We start from the raw sequence: 17,946 nt of genomic DNA, 5'->3' as shown, positions 1-17,946 counted from the left end.
TATTGAAAGGACATTGACTCCACTCACGACATTAAGCCACCCTCCACCTCCACCGACAAAATCCATTGAGGTCCGGGGAACCGGGGACAAGAGTGAGCCGGGTGTCAGCAAGGACGCACTTTGTCAATCCCCCCGCCTAGGTAGGCCTCAGGCCTGGAGTGTTGCCCCGTAGAGTGACCAGGTGTCAGCAAGGACGCACTTTGTCAATCCCTGAGCCCCTCCACCCGGGTAGGCCTCAGGCCTGGAGTATTGTGGCCTGGCCAGGGGCCCCGCACCTCAGGAAGGATGTCAAGGCTCTCGTAGAGGGCGCGCAGGGAGATTTAGCCGCCAGGACGGGACCGCAAGGCATGGGAGCAGGTGTCAGTCCATTCAGCCTGTCGGGCTTGTCCTCCGGCGGGAGCAAGGGGCATTCTGGTTGACGTGGAGAGAGGGATCATTCTCGTTAGAGCAGAGAAAGGCCAAGGGGGAGATTTAATCGAGGCGGTCTTTGAAATGACGAATGTGGGTTGAGTTAACCAGAGAGGCGGGGGGGGGGGGGGGGGGGGGGGGGGGGGGGAAGAGAGAGAGAGAGAGAGACACACAGATCGAAGCGAACCGGAGAATGGAACAAGAGGGAGAGGGAGGGGGAGCGAGTTGTTGTGACGGGGGCGACGCTGCCTGAACGGGAGATGGGAGCAGATTCAATAGGAACTTTTCTAAAGGGGGGGGGAAATACTGGGAAAGGGGGAGAGTTTACAGGAATATGGTGGGGTGGGGTAGTAGGGGGGGGAAGTGGGAATAATCAGGTAGATCGCTCACAGAATAGGAACAGGCCCAATGGGTTGGATGGCCTTCTCTTGGCCTATGTCATTCGATTTAAGTATTAGAACATAGAACATTACAGCACAGTACAGGCCCTTCGGCCCTCGATGTTGCGCCGACCTGTGAAACCACTCTGAAGCCCATCTACACTATTCCCTTATCGTCCATATGTCTATCCAATGACCATTTGAATGTCCTTAGTGTTGGCGTGTCACTACTGTTGGAGGCAGGGCATTCCACACCCTTACTACCTCTAGCCATTGAAACCAATACAGTTTTAAATAAATTGTTGGATGCAAAAGTCAACCTGGATATTTTGGGGATTGATGATTTCGAGGTGGATTCGAGAAAGAAATTGTGTATAAAAAATAAAGGACGTGTCTTTTAAAAAATCAACGCAGTTAATCACTTCTTACAAAATAGTTCATTCTTAAAAATATATATATATATATATATAAATGCTGCCAGGTCAGTGAATGTAAAGGGAAATTCAGGATAGTTATAAACGTCGCCATCTCCTCGCACACTCTCTGCGCTCCGGATTGGAGAATGAGGGAGGTGGCTCCTCGATATCTACACTAGGACAGGAGGACAGTCGGCCCCCTGAATTGAATGAAAACCGCTTATTGTCACAAGTAGGCTTCAAATGAAGTTACTGTGAAAAGCCCCTAGTCGCCACATTCCGGCGCCTGTTCGGGGAGGCTGGTACGGGAATTGAACCGTGCTGCTGGCCTGCCTTGGTCTGCTTTACAAGCCAGCTATTTAGCCCACTGTGCTAAACCAGCCCCCTTGATACCTGCACTGATACAGGGGGAGGGCCGTTGGGGCTCTCGATAACCACACGGACAGGAGAAGACAATTCGGACCCTCGATCCCTACACTGGGATAGGAGGAGGCCATTGGCCCCTCGATAACTACACTGGGACAGGAGGAGGCCATTCGGCCCCTCGATCCCTACACTGGGATAGGAGGAGGCCATTGGCCCCTCGATACCTACACTGGGATAGGAGGAGGCCATTCGGCCCCTCGATATCTACACTTGGACAGAAGGCCATTGGCCCCTCGATATCTACACTGGGACAGGAGGAGGCCATTCGGCCCCTCGATATCTACACTTGGACAGAAGGCCATTGGCCCCTCGATATCTACACTGGGACAGGAGGAGGCCATTCGGCCCCTCGATATCTACACTTGGACAGAAGGCCATTGGCCCCTCGATACCTACACTGGGACAGAAGGCCATTGGCCCCTCGATACCTACACTGGGACAGGAGGAGGCCATTGGACCCTCGATACCTACACTGGGATAGGAGGAGGCCATTGGCCCCTCGATACCTACACTGGGACAGGAGGAGGCCATTCGGCCCCTCGATACCTACACTGGGATAGGAGGAGGCCATTGGCCCCTCGATACCTACACTGGGACAGGAGGAGGCCATTCGGCCCCTCGATATCTACACTGGGACAGGAGGAGGCCATTCGGCCCCTCGATACCTACACTGGGACAGGAGGAGGCCATTCGGCCACTCAATATCTACACTTGGACAGAAGGCCATTGGCCCCTCGATATCTACACTGGGACAGGAGGAGGCCATTCGGCCCCTCGATATCTACACTTGGACAGAAGGCCATTGGCCCCTCGATACCTACACTGGGACAGGAGGAGGCCATTCGGCCCCTCGATATCTACACTGGGACAGGAGGAGGCCATTCGGCCCCTCAATATCTACACTTGGACAGAAGGCCATTGGCCCCTCGATACCTACACTGGGACAGGAGGAGGCCATTCGGCCCCTCAATATCTACACTTGGACAGAAGGCCATTGGCCCCTCGATATCTACACTGGGACAGGAGGAGGCCATTCGGCCCCTCGATATCTACACTTGGACAGAAGGCCATTGGCCCCTCGATACCTACACTGGGACAGGAGGAGGCCATTCGGCCCCTCGATACCTACACTGGGACAGGAGGAGGCCATTCGGCCCCTCAATACCTACACTGGGACAGAAGGAGGCCATTCGGCCCCTCAATACCTACACTGGGACAGAAGGAGGCCATTGGCCCCTCGATATCTACACTGGGACAGGAGGAGGCCATTCGGCCCCTCGATACCTACACTGGGACAGGAGGAGGCCATTCGGCCCCTCGATACCTACACTTGGACAGAAGGCCATTGGCCCCTCGATACCTACACTGGGACAGAAGGCCATTGGCCCCTCGATACCTACACTGGGACAGAAGGCCATTGGCCCCTCGATACCTACACTGGGACAGAAGGCCATTGGCCCCTCGATACCTACACTGGGACAGGAGGAGGCCATTCGGCCCCTCAATACCTACACTGGGACAGGAGGAGGCCATTTGGCCCCTCAATACCTACACTGGGATAGGAGGAGGCCATTCGGCCCCTCGATATCTACACTGGGACAGAAGGCCATGGGCCCCTCGATATCTACACTGGGACAGGAGGCGGCCATTCGGCCCCTCGATATCTACACTGGGACAGGAGGAGGCCATTCGGCGCCTCGATACCTACACTGGGACAGGAGGCGGCCATTCGGCCCCTCGATATCTACACTGGGACAGGAGGAGGCCATTTGGCCCCTCGATACCTACACTGGGACAGGAGGCGGCCATTCGGCCCCTCGATATCTACACTGGGATAGGAGGAGGCCATTGGCCCCTCGATACCTACACTGGGACAGGAGGAGGCCATTCGGCCCCTCAATACCTACACTGGGACAGGAGGAGGCCATTCGGCCCCTCAATACCTACACTGGGACAGGAGGAGGCCATTCGGCCCCTCGATACCTACACTGGGACAGGAGGAGGCCATTCGTCCCCTCAATACCTACACTGGGACAGGAGGAGGCCATTCGGCCCCTCGATATCTACACTGGGACAGGAGGAGGCCATTCGGCCCCTCGATATCTACACTGGGACAGGAGGAGGCCATTCAGCTCCTCGATACCTACACTGGGACAGGAGGCCATTGGACCCTCGATACCTACACTGGGATAAGAGGAGGCCATTGGCCCCTCGATACCTACACTGGGACAGGAGGAGGCCATTCGGCCCCTCGATACCTACACTGGGACAGGAGGAGGCCATTCGGCCCCTCAATACCTACACTGGGACAGGAGGAGGCCATTCGGCCCCTCGATACCTACACTGGGACAGGAGGAGGCCATTCGGCCCCTCGATACCTACACTGGGACAGGAGGAGGCCATTCGGCCCCTCGATACCTACACTGGGACAGGAGGAGGCCATTCGGCCCCTCAATACCTACACTGGGACAGGAGGAGGCCATTCGGCCCCTCGACACCTACACTGGGACAGGAGGAGGCCATTCGGCCCCTCAATACCTACACTGGGACAGGAGGAGGCCATTCGGCCCCTCGATACCTACACTGGGACAGGAGGAGGCCATTCGGCCCCTCAATACCTAAACTGGGACAGGAGGAGGCCATTCGGCCCCTCGATACCTACACTGGGACAGGAGGAGGCCATTCGGCCCCTCGATACCTACACTGGGACAGAAGGCCATTGGCCCCTCGATACCTACACTGGGACAGAAGGCCATTGGCCCCTCGATACCTACACTGGGACAGAAGGCCATTGGCCCCTCGATACCTACACTGGGACAGAAGGCCATTGGCCCCTCGATACCTACACTGGGACAGAAGGCCATTGGCCCCTCGATACCTACACTGGGACAGGAGGAGGCCATTCGGCCCCTCAATACCTACACTGGGACAGGAGGAGGCCATTCGGCCCCTCAATACCTACACTGGGATAGGAGGAGGCCATTCGGCCCCTCGATATCTACACTGGGACAGAAGGCCATGGGCCCCTCGATATCTACACTGGGACAGGAGGCGGCCATTCGGCCCCTCAAAATCTACACTGGGACACGAGGAGGCCGTTCGGCCCCTCGATACCTACACTGGGACAGGAGGCGGCCATTCGGCCCCTCGATATCTACACTGGGACAGGAGGAGGCCATTTGGCCCCTCGATACCTACACTGGGACAGGAGGCGGCCATTCGGCCCCTCGATATCTACACTGGGATAGGAGGAGGCCATTGGCCCCTCCATACCTACACTGGGACAGGAGGAGGCCATTCGGCCCCTCAATACCTACACTGGGACAGGAGGAGGCCATTCGGCCCCTCGATACCTACACTGGGACAGGAGGAGGCCATTCGTCCCCTCAATACCTACACTGGGACAGGAGGAGGCCATTCGGCCCCTCGATATCTACACTGGGACAGGAGGAGGCCATTCGGCCCCTCGATATCTACACTGGGAAAGGAGGAGGCCATTCAGCTCCTCGATACCTACACTGGGACAGGAGGCCATTGGACCCTCGATACCTACACTGGGATAGGAGGAGGCCATTGGCCCCTCGATACCTACACTGGGACAGGAGGAGGCCATTCGGCCCCTCGATACCTACACTGGGACAGGAGGAGGCCATTCGGCCCCTCAATACCTACACTGGGACAGGAGGAGGCCATTCGGCCCTCGATACCTACACTGGGACAGGAGGAGGCCATTCGGCCCCTCGATACCTACACTGGGACAGGAGGAGGCCATTCGGCCCCTCGATACCTACACTGGGACAGGAGGAGGCCATTCGGCCCCTCAATACCTACACTGGGACAGGAGGAGGCCATTCGGCCCCTCGACACCTACACTGGGACAGGAGGAGGCCATTCGGCCCCTCAATACCTACACTGGGACAGGAGGAGGCCATTCGGCCCCTCGATACCTACACTGGGACAGGAGGAGGCCATTCGGCCCCTCAATACCTACACTGGGACAGGAGGAGGCCATTCGGCCCCTCGATACCTACACTGGGACAGGAGGAGGCCATTCGGCCCCTCAATACCTACACTGGGACAGGAGGAGGCCATTCGGCCCCTCGACACCTACACTGGGACAGGAGGAGGCCATTCAGCTCCTCGATACCTACACTGGGACAGGAGGAGGCCATTCGGCCCTTCGATACCTACACTGGGACAGAAGGCCATAGGCCCCTCGATGCCTACACTGGGACAGAAGGCCATTGGCCCCTCGATACCTACACTGGGGCAGAGAGCCATTGGCCCCTCGATACCTACACTGGGACAGGAGGAGGCCATTTGGCCCCTCGATATCTACACTGGGACAGGAGGAGGCCATTCGGCCCCTCGATACCTACACTGGGACAGAAGGCCATTGGCCCCTCGACACCTACACTGGGACAGGAGGAGGCCATTCGGCCCCTCGATATCTACACTGGGACAGGAGGAGGCCATTTGGCCCCTCGATATCTACACTGGGACAGAAGGCCATTGGCCCCTCGACACCTACACTGGGACAGGAGGAGGCCATTCGGCCCCTCGATATCTACACTGGGACAGGAGGAGGCCATTCGGCCCCTCGATACCTACACTGGGACAGAAGGTCATTGGCCCCTCGATACCTACACTGGGACAGAAGGCCATTGGCCCCTCGATACCTACACTGGGACAGGAGGAGGCCATTTGGCCCCTCGATATCTACACTGGGATAGGAGGAGGCCATTGGCCCCTCGATACCTACACTGGGACAGGAGGAGGCCATTCGGCCCCTCAATACCTACACTGGGACAGGAGGAGGCCATTCGGCCCCTCGATACCTACACTGGGACAGGAGGAGGCCATTCGTCCCCTCAATACCTACACTGGGACAGGAGGAGGCCATTCGGCCCCTCGATATCTACACTGGGACAGGAGGAGGCCATTCGGCCCCTCGATATCTACACTGGGACAGGAGGAGGCCATTCAGCTCCTCGATACCTACACTGGGACAGGAGGCCATTGGACCCTCGATACCTACACTGGGATAGGAGGAGGCCATTGGCCCCTCGATACCGACACTGGGACAGGAGGAGGCCATTCGGCCCCTCGATACCTACACTGGGACAGGAGGAGGCCATTCGGCCCCTCAATACCTACACTGGGACAGGAGGAGGCCATTCGGCCCCTCGATACCTACACTGGGACAGGAGGAGGCCATTCGGCCCCTCAATACCTACACTGGGACAGGAGGAGGCCATTCGGCCCCTCGATACCTACACTGGGACAGGAGGAGGCCATTCGGCCCCTCAATACCTACACTGGGACAGGAGGAGGCCATTCGGCCCCTCGACACCTACACTGGGACAGGAGGAGGCCATTCGGCCCCTCAATACCTACACTGGGACAGGAGGAGGCCATTCGGCCCCTCGATACCTACACTGGGACAGGAGGAGGCCATTCGGCCCCTCAATACCTACACTGGGACAGGAGGAGGCCATTCGGCCCCTCGATACCTACACTGGGACAGGAGGAGGCCATTCGGCCCCTCAATACCTACACTGGGACAGGAGGAGGCCATTCGGCCCCTCGACACCTACACTGGGACAGGAGGAGGCCATTCAGCTCCTCGATACCTACACTGGGACAGGAGGAGGCCATTCGGCCCTTCGATACCTACACTGGGACAGAAGGCCATAGGCCCCTCGATGCCTACACTGGGACAGAAGGCCATTGGCCCCTCGATACCTACACTGGGGCAGAGAGCCATTGGCCCCTCGATACCTACACTGGGACAGGAGGAGGCCATTTGGCCCCTCGATATCTACACTGGGACAGGAGGAGGCCATTCGGCCCCTCGATACCTACACTGGGACAGAAGGCCATTGGCCCCTCGACACCTACACTGGGACAGGAGGAGGCCATTCGGCCCCTCGATATCTACACTGGGACAGGAGGAGGCCATTTGGCCCCTCGATATCTACACTGGGACAGAAGGCCATTGGCCCCTCGACACCTACACTGGGACAGGAGGAGGCCATTGGCCCCTCGATACCTACACTGGGACAGAAGGCCATTCGGCCCCTCGATACCTACACTGGGACAGGAGGAGGCCATTCGGACCCTCGATTCCTACGCTGGGACAGGAGGAGGCCATTCGGCCCCTCGATACGTACATTGGGGCAGGAGGAGGCCAATCAGGCTCTCATGAGCTGCAGAGAGATGGGGGAAGGCCATTCAGCCCCTCAAACCTGTTACGCAGGAACAGGAGGAGACCATTCAGCTGTATAAAGGAACAGGAGGTGGCAATTTGCCATCCTTCCCAGTTCAGGTGAGAGGTCAGCGCAGGGCAGGGTCAGAGGTCAGCACAGAGCAAGACCGCAGGGCAGGGTCAGAGGTCAGCAGGGAGCCAGACCACAGGGCATGGTCAGAGGTCAGCAGGGAGCAAGACCACAGGGCAGGGTCAGAGGTCAGCAGGGAGCAAGACCACAGGGCAGGGTCAGAGGTCAGCACAGAGCAAGACCGCAGGGCAGGGTCAGAGGTCAGCACAGAGCCAGACCACAGGGCAGGGTCAGAGGTCAGCACAGAGCAAGACCACAGGGCTGGGTCAGAGGTCAGCATTGAGCAGGACCGCAGGGCAGGGTCAGAGGTCAATACGGAACAGCCCTGCCGGACAGGACAAGCCGTCAACACTGATACTTAGGCCCGTGAGGGGCTGTCATGTTGCAGTGTCTCACGGGAAAGTTGCTGGGAATCCCTACCGTGCTAGGGCAGCATGGTAGCATTGTGGATAGCACAATTGCTTCACAGCCCCAGGGTCCCAGGTTCGATTCCGGCTTGGGTCACTGTCTGTGCGGAGTCTGCACGTCCTCCCCGTGTGTGCGTGGGTTTCCTCCGGGTGCTCCGGTTTCCTCCCACAGTCCAAAGATGTGCAGGTTAGGTGGATTGGCCGTGCTAAATTGTCCCTTAGTGTCCAAAATTGCCCTTAGTGTTGGGTGGGGTTACTGGGTTATGGGGATAGGGTGGAGGTGTTGACCTTGGGTACGGTGCTCTTTCCAAGAGCCGGTGCAGACTCGAGGGGCCGAATGGCCACCTTCAGCACTGTAAATTCTATGTAAAATCGCGAATGTCTGCAAGGCCAGCAGTATTCCGATCTCTGGGAAGAATGTGGCAACAGCCACTGATCGTGAACCGATTGGATCTCACATGACTTTGCACATTTTAGATTCCCACTTTCTTCTCCAGTTCGGGCATTCCTGGTAATTCCCGCTGGTGGAACTCCCAGACTCCTGTGATCCCGAAGCCACACTGAAAAAAAAGGGCAGAGATGAGATACCAGAGAACAAGGTGGCAGGCCCCCTGAAATCACATCACTCAGAACAGCAATATATCTGTGCAAGGAGCGACTTACACAGTGTCCTCTGCACTGTCCCCATCAAACACTCCCAGGACAGGTACAGCACCGGGTTAGATACAGAGTAAAGCTCCCTCTACACTGTCCCCATCAAACACTCCCAGGACAGGTACAGCACGGGGTTAGATACAGAGTAAATCTCTCTCTGCACTGTCCCCATCAAACACTCCCAGGACAGGTACAGCACGGGGTTAGATACAGAGTAAAGCTCCCTCTACACTGTCTCCATCAAACACTCCCAGGACAGGTACAGCACGGGGTTAGATACAGAGTAAAGCTCCCTCTACACTGTCCCCATCAAACACTCCCAGGACAGGTACAGCACGGGGTTAGATACAGAGTAAAGCTCCCACTACAGTGTCCCCATCAAACACTCCCAGGACAGGGACAGCACGGGGTTAGATACAGAGTAAAGCTCCCTCTACACTGTCCCCATCAAATACTCCCAGGACAGGTACAGCACGGGGTTAGATACAGAGTAAAGCTCCCTCTACACTGTCCCCATCAAACACTCCCAGGACAGGTGCAGCACAGGGTTAGATACAGAGTAAAGCTCCCTCTACACTGTCCCCATCAAACACTCCCAGGACAGGTACAGCACGGGGTTAGGTACAGAGTAAAGCTCCCTTTACACTGTCCCCATCAAGTACTTCCAGGACAGGTACAGCACGGGGTTAGATACAGAGTAAAGCTCCCTCTACACTGTCCCCATCAAACACTCCCAGGACAGGGACAGCACGGGGTTAGATACAGAGTAAAGCTCCCTCTACACTGTCCCCATCAAACACTCCCAGGACAGGGACAGCACGGGGTTAGATACAGAGTAAAGCTCCCTCTACACTGTCCCCATCAAACACTCCCAGGACAGGTACAGCACGGGGTAAGATACAGAATAAAGCTCCCTCTACACTGTCCCCATCAAACACTCTCAGGACAGGTACAGCACGGGGTTAGATACAGAGTAAATCTCCCTCTACACTGTCCCCATCAAACACTCCCAGGACAGGTACAGCACGGGGTTAGATACAGAGTAAAGCTCACTCTACACTGTCCCCATCAAACACTCCCAGGACAGGGACAGCACGGGGTTCGATGAATGGCATCGTTGAACCAGTGTAGATTTGGGACTCAAAGCCGCTCACTGGGATATCGAATTCTGGGACCAACACCGCTCTCCACCAATCGAACCGGACATTCGGGAATGCCAAAGCAAACAGCCACTGACACGAATCTCCACCACGCCTCAGGAGAGTTCAGACGTACCATTCCTCAGCGGCCAGTGTCTGTCCCGGCTGGAACGTCTCGTAGAAATGGTCACCTACAGGGGGTGGGGGGGGGGGGGGGGGTCAAACAAAAAAGAGACAAAGAGTTGAACTTCTGTAGCGCCTATTTCAACCCCCGGACGAGGCAAAGCGCTCTGCGTTCGTAGCCTATGCGGCGGTTTTGGAGTGCCGCCTCTGACGGAGGGACATAGGAACAGGAGGAGGCCATTCAGCCGACGAACCTCTGCCCGCCATTTGGTGGGATTGTGGTGATTCTGTGACCCAAGAGCGTCCACCCTCCTTTCCCCTTCAGCTAACCTGCGATCTGCTGCCTGTGCAAGGGAGACCTAAATTCCCTCCGCCCCCTCGCCGATCGAGGTGGTTCCTTCCCTCGCCCCCAGACCATTTTGTTCGTATTTTCAGACCATGTCCCCTTCTCGCTCGGTTTCTCTCTCTCTCTGACGACCTTGGCTGTCCCTTTGCCCTCTGGAAAACTTCGATCAGCTCACACAAAATCGGGAGCAGGTGGGGTCCACTCAGCCCCTCAGGCCCTGCTACCCCATTCTATAAACTCATTGGCCGATCAGATTGTGACCTCGCCCCTCACTCCCGCCGACCCCCCGATAACCTTTCACCCCCCCCCCTCGTTAGTCAAGAATCTCTCCGGCTCGGCCTTAAAAATATTCACGGATTCTGCTTCCTCAGCCTCTCGAGTTAGAAAGTTCCAGAAACTCAGCGACCCTCTGAGAGAAAATATTTCTCCTCCTCTCCGTTTGAAATGGGCGACCCCCTTATCGTTAAACAGTGACCCCCGAGTTCTCGATTCTCCCACAAGAGGAAACATCCTCTCCACATCGACCCCGTCAATAACCCCCTCAGGATCGTAAAGGTTTCGATCGAGTCGCCTCTCGCTCTTCGAAACTCCAGCGGATACAAGCCTGACCTCGCCGACCTTTCCGCATGGATAACCCGCCCGTTTCTGGTGTTAGTCTGGGAAACCTTCTCTGAACGGCTTCCGACACAAAGAACAATCCTGCACAGGAACAGGCCCTTCGGGCCTCCAAGCCTGTACCGGCCATGATACCAACCTTGGCCCAAACCCTCAGCCCTTCCTTGTGCTGTCTCCCTCTATACCCGTCTTATCCATGTGTTTGTCAGGATGCCTTTTGAACGCCGTTAATGTATCTGTTTCCACAGCCTCCCCTGGCCACGCGTTCCAGACACTCACCACCCTCTGTGTAAAAAACCTGCCTCGCACATCTCCTCGAAACTGTGCCCCACGGACCTTAAACCTCTGCCCCCTGGTGACTGACCCCTCCACCCTGGGAAAGAGTGCCTGCCCATCCACTCTATCCACGCCCCTCATAATCTTGTCGCCCTCTATCAGGTCGCCCCTCAACCTCTGTCTTTCTAATGAAAACAGTCCGAGTCTATTCAGCCTCTCCGCATCGCTCACACCCTCCAGACCCGGCAACATCCTGGTCAACCTCCCCTGCACCCTCTCCAAAGCCTCCACTTCCTTCTGGTAGTGTGGCCACCAGAATTGTGCGCAATATTCCAAGTGCGGCCTTACCAAGGTTCTATATAGCTGCAGCCTGACTTAGGACCTTAACATAGAACGTACAGTGCAGGAGGCCATTCGGCCCATCGAGTCTGCACCGACCCACTTAAGCCCTCACTTCAACCCTATCCCCCTAATCCAAAAACCCCTCCTAACCTTTTTTTGGACACGAAGGGCAATTTATCATGGCTAATCCACCTAACCTGCACGTCTTTGGACTGTGGGAGGAAACCGGAGCACCCGGAGGAAACCCACGCACACACGGGGGAGAACGTGCACACTCCGCACAGACAGTGACCCGAGGCCGGGAGTCGAACCAGGGACTCTGGAGCTGTGAAGCCACAGTGCTAACCACCGTGCTGTCCTATTGCCGTCACATTGACACATTTCCTTAAACAAGGAGACCGACACTGTCCACAATACTCACTCCTTAATCTTATAAATTCAAGGCCGCCTGCTCTATCCGTGTGGAATGAAGGTGGGAAAGTGGAGTTGGTTGTCACATCTGACACAGCCGTTCCCGTACCAGCCTCCCCGAACAGGCGCCGGAATGTGGCGACTAGGGGCTTTTCACAGTAACTTCATTTGAAGCCTACTTGTGACAATAAGCGGTTTTCATTTCATTTCATTTTCAGTCATGATCTCATTGAATGGATGGGCCGAATGGCCCTATTTCTGCTCCTACGTCTTCTGGCCCTTCTCCCCTGCTTCAACCTTTAGTGTCGGGGTATCGTTCTGGGAGAGAGCTAGGCAGTGGGCAGTGTCCCTGGTTCCGCCCCAGAAGCTCCAGCGACCGAGTCCCAAATCGGGGCTTGACGGCTGAGGAGGATGTGCTCGTAACTCTTCCAAACGGTTCATATAACCAACAGGCCGCTGGCGGGTGACCAGGGAAAGAGGGAGAGAGAGACTCCCGGCTTTTTGGAGTATAATAGTAGAGGAATGGTGTTGCGATTTACTAGGGAGTTGCTGAGACCACATCTGGAGTATTGGGCGCGATTCGCCGATGGCGGGACTAAGTGTCCGCGCCGGCGTGAACGCCGTCGTGTTGCACGACGGCGCAAAACAGGCGTGGGCGGTAGGGATTCTGGCCCCCACAGGGGCGCCAACCCACGCATGCGCAGTGGCGAAGCGCCAACTGATGCATGTGCGGTAGACTCACGGTACGCGCTGGCCCCGACGCAACATGGCGTGGGGTTTCTGGGGCTGGAAGTGGAACAAAGTAGGCCCGGGAGGGGAGAGGGGGGGAAAGAGGGATTGAGAAAGCAAACGTAGACCAAATGTTCCCCCTTGTGAGGAAATCTAGAACAGAGACGGTAGATTTAGAACTGAGATGAGGAGGAACTACTTCTCGAAGAGGGTGGTGAATTTGTGGATCTCACTGCCCCATAAGAACAAAGAACAAAGAACAAAGAAATGTACAGCACAGGAACAGGCCCTTCGGCCCTCCAAGCCCGTGCTGACCATACTGCCCGACTAAACTACAATCTTCTACACTTCCTGGGTCCGTATCCTTCTATTCCCATCCTATTCATATATTTCTCAAGATGCCCCTTAAATGTCCCTATCGTCCCTGCTTCCACTACCTCCTCCGGTAGTGAGTTCCAGGCACCCACTACCCTCTGCGTAAAAAACTTGCCTCGTACATCTACTCTAAACCTTGCCCCTCTCACCTTAAACCTATGCCCCCTAGTAATTGACCCCTCTACCCTGGGGAAAAGCCTCTGACTGTCCACTCTGTCTATGCCCCTCATAATTTTGTATACCTCTATCAGGTCGCCCCTCAACCTCCTTCGTTCCAGTGAGAACAAACCGAGTTTATTCAATCGCTCCTCATAGCTTATGCCCTCCATACCAGGCAACATTCTGGTAAATCTCTTCTGCACCCTCTCTAAAGCCTCCACATCCTTCTGGTAGTGTGGCGACCAGAATTGAACACTATACTCCAAGTGTGGCCTAACTAAGGTTCTATACAGCTGCAACATGACTTGCCAATTCTTATACTCAATGCACCGGCCAATGAAGGCAAGCATGCCGTATGCCTTCTTGACTACCTTCTCCACCTGTGTTGCCCCTTTCAATGACCTGTGGACCTGTACTCCTAGATCTCTTTGACTTAGTCTGGATCATTAAAGGGTTCTGGATGCAGGAAGAGTTCTATCAGCACTGACTGCACTGTTACTTGGGGAAAGCAAGCAGCCTTTTAGAACGGTGGTCTAGGCATCTGATTTACCCGGAGTGATCCTGGCCTCTGCAATACTTACTCCTCTCTGTAGCCTTTAGGGTGCCGAGAGGCGGATTGTTCAGATACATGGGGTCCGGCTGTAGATACGTGTTGTTTAGGCTCCTGCGGAGCGTGGAGGAAAAGAAAGATGGTTATCGGGGACTGTAAATCGTTCCGTCTCGTGTCCCTCAACTGTTCCTGTAACGGCCGACATTTCGTAGCCACCTCTCCGATGACTGGCCCTTCCCGTGTCGGGAGTCAGGAGGCCATTTAACTGAAGCCCAGGCCTCAATCGGGCCTGCAGTCTCTGGAAATGGAAGGTCAATTTCCAGGACGTGGCCATGCACGGGTCTGGGGAACAATCATTCTCCAGGCCCGCGCATGGCCACGTCCTGGAACTCTTTCATAGAATTTACAGAGCAGAAGGAGGCCATTCGGCCCATCGAGTCTGCACCGGCTCTTGGAAAGAGCACCCTACCCAAGGCCACACCTCCACCCTATCCCCATAACCCAGTAACCCCGCCCAACACTAAGGGCAATTTTGGTCACCAAGGGGAATTTGGCACGGCCAACCCACCTAACCTGCACACCTTTAGAAACTAAGGGACAATTTAGCACGGCCAATCCACCTAACCTGCACATCTTTGGACACTGAGGGACAATATAGCACGGCCAATCCACCTAACCTGCACACCTTTAGAAACTAAGGGACAATTTAGCACCGCCAATCCACCTAACCTGCACATCTTTGGAAACTAAGGGACAATTTAGCACGGCCAATCCACCTAACCTGCACATCTTTGGAAACTAAGGGACAATTTAGCACGGCCAATCCACCTAACCTGCACATCTTTGGACACTAAGGGACAATTTAGCACGGCCAATCCACCTAACCTGCACACCTTTGGAAACTAAGGGACAATTTAGCACGGCCAATCCACCTAACCTGCACATCTTTGGAAACTAAGGGACAATTTAGCACGGCCAATCCACCTAACCTGCACATCTTTGGACACTAAGGGGCAATTTAGCACGGCCAATCCACCTAACCTGCACATCATTGGACACTAAGGGACAATTTAGCACGGCCAATCCACCTAACCTGCACACCTTTGGAAACTAAGGGACAATTTAGCACAGCCAAGCCACCTAACCTGCACATCTTTGGACACTGAGGGACAATATAGCACGGCCAATCCACCTAACCTGCACACCTTTAGAAACTAAGGGACAATTTAGCACCGCCAATCCACCTAACCTGCACATCTTTGGAAACTAAGGGACAATTTAGCACGGCCAATCCACCTAACCTGCACATCTTTGGAAACTAAGGGACAATTTAGCACGGCCAATCCACCTAACCTGCACATCTTTGGACACTAAGGGACAATTTAGCACGGCCAATCCACCTAACCTGCACACCTTTGGAAACTAAGGGACAATTTAGCACGGCCAATCCACCTAACCTGCACATCTTTGGAAACTAAGGGACAATTTAGCACGGCCAATCCACCTAACCTGCACATCTTTGGACACTAAGGGACAATTTAGCACGGCCAATCCACCTAACCTGCACACCTTTGGAAACTAAGGGACAATTTAGCACGGCCAATCCACCTAACCTGCACATCTTTGGACACTAAGGGACAATTTAGCACGGCCAATCCACCTAACCTGCACATCTTTGGACACTGAGGGACAATATAGCACGGCCAATCCACCTAACCTGCACACCTTTAGAAACTAAGGGACAATTTAGCACCGCCAATCCACCTAACCTGCACATCTTTGGAAACTAAGGGACAATTTAGCACGGCCAATCCACCTAACCTGCACATCTTTGGAAACTAAGGGACAATTTAGCACGGCCAATCCACCTAACCTGCACATCTTTGGACACTAAGGGACAATTTAGCACGGCCAATCCACCTAACCTGCACACCTTTGGAAACTAAGGGACAATTTAGCACGGCCAATCCACCTAACCTGCACATCTTTGGAAACTAAGGGACAATTTAGCACGGCCAATCCACCTAACCTGCACATCTTTGGACACTAAGGGACAATTTAGCACGGCCAATCCACCTAACCTGCACATCTTTGGAAACTAAGGGACAATTTAGCACGGCCAATCCACCTAACCTGCACATCTTTGGACACTAAGGGACAATTTAGCACGGCCAATCCACCTAACCTGCACATCTTTGGACACTAAGGGACAATTTAGCACGGCCAATCCACCTAACCTGCACATCTTTGGACACTAAGGGACAATTTAGCACGGCCAATCCACCTAACCTGCACACCTTTGGAAACTAAGGGACAATTTAGCACAGCCAAGCCACCTAACCTGCACATCTTTGGACACTAAGGGGCAATTTAGCACGGCCAATCCACCTAACCTGCACATCTTTGGCCACTAAGGGGCAATTTAGCACGGCCAATCCACCTAACCTGCACATCTTTGGACACTAAGGGACAATTTAGCACGGCCAATCCACCTAACCTGCACATCTTTGGACACTAAGGGGCAATTTAGCACGGCCAATCCACCTAACCTGCACATCTTTGGACACTAAGGGGCAATTTAGCGCAGCCAATCCACCTAACCTGCACATCTTTGGACACTAAGGGACAATTTAGCACGGCCAATCCACCTAACCTGCACATCTTTGGACACTAAGGGACAATTTAGCACGGCCAATCCACCTAACCTGTACATCTTTGGACACTAAGGGACAATTTAGCACGGCCAATCCACCTAACCTGCACATCTTTGGACACTAAGGGACAATTTAGCGCGGCCAATCCACCTAACCTGTACATCTTTGGACACTAAGGGACAATTTAACACGGCCAATCCACCTAACCTGCACATCTTTGGACATTAAGGGACAATTTATCACGGCCAACCCATCTAACCTGTACATCTTTGGACTGTGGGAGGAAACCGGAGCACCCGGAGGAAACCCACGCACACAAGGGGAGGACGTGTAGACTCCGCACAGTGACCCAAGCCGGGAATCGAACCTGTGACCCTGGAGCGGTGAAGCAGTTGTGCTAACGTGCTGCCCTTTCTTTCGTCATTTCTGTGGGGATGGGCGGGCGCAATGACGCGGCAGTTAGCACTGCTGCCTCACGGCGCCCAGGACCCGGCCCTGTGTCACCATCCGTGTGGACGACGCCCGTTCACCTGATGATTGTTCCCCAGTCCCGCGCGTGGCCACGCCCTGGAAATTGACCTTCCATTTCCGCAGACTGCTAAGTTCCTTTCCTCGAGGAGTTACTCTCGCCCAAGCAATGGGTGTGATTTTCCATCCCACTGCCGCCGCCCCCCACCCCCCCTCCCCCCCGGCCCCGCTGCCCCCCACCGTTTTGCAGTAGCGTCCGGGGTGGTTAAAAGTAACGCAAGGTCAAAGGAGGATGAGAATGTCACACACGTCCGGCCCATTACCTCTTTCCGCCTGGCTCTCCCCGCGGGTGAAATTCCTGGTCCTCCTCTGTGACGGTTGCGAGGGCGTCGGCCTCCTCCTCTGTCCCCTGTTTCCCACCTCCGTTGAGATGCGCGTTTCTGCCGCTCTCTCCGCGCACGGCGGCGCTCTCGATCTCTGCCGTCTCTGAAAGGGGGGGGAGACAGTTTGGGACATGGGTCAACCTCAGGCCAGCGTGAGAACAGACGGCTCTCTTTTATTTGAAATGGCTCCCCGCATCGACCTAAATAAAGGGGGACCGTCTGTCCGCCGCGGCTTCCTGGTCCCGTTTTGCCTTGTCCGTGCTTTTCCCTGTCAACAGTCCGCACAGGAACGCTCAACACAGGGAATTCTGTAGGTTAGCGTTTGAGAAGGTGCCCCATGTCGGCTC

At 55.3% G+C, this 17,946-nt stretch overlaps 1 long non-coding RNA gene across 1 annotated transcript; it reads right to left on the bottom strand.

Annotated features, from left to right (window-relative positions):
* Positions 1-1,026: 1,026 nt before the first annotated feature.
* On the bottom strand, positions 1,027-17,698 carry LOC140402913 (uncharacterized). The gene is made up of 11 exons (XR_011938188.1): positions 17,540-17,698; positions 14,126-14,208; positions 10,305-10,359; positions 6,389-8,935; positions 5,418-6,237; positions 5,219-5,298; positions 4,904-5,103; positions 2,991-4,588; positions 2,448-2,914; positions 2,137-2,411; positions 1,027-2,058 (listed from the first exon to the last, which is right to left on the bottom strand). It is a non-coding gene; the product is annotated as an uncharacterized lncRNA (long non-coding RNA).
* Positions 17,699-17,946: the final 248 nt, after the last annotated feature.

This window comes from Scyliorhinus torazame, chromosome 26 (genome assembly GCF_047496885.1).
Source record: "Scyliorhinus torazame isolate Kashiwa2021f chromosome 26, sScyTor2.1, whole genome shotgun sequence".
Taxonomy (NCBI): domain Eukaryota; kingdom Metazoa; phylum Chordata; class Chondrichthyes; order Carcharhiniformes; family Scyliorhinidae; genus Scyliorhinus; species Scyliorhinus torazame.
The sequence above is the reverse complement of the archived record's forward strand: the minus strand, read 5'-3'. Positions and strand labels throughout refer to the sequence as shown.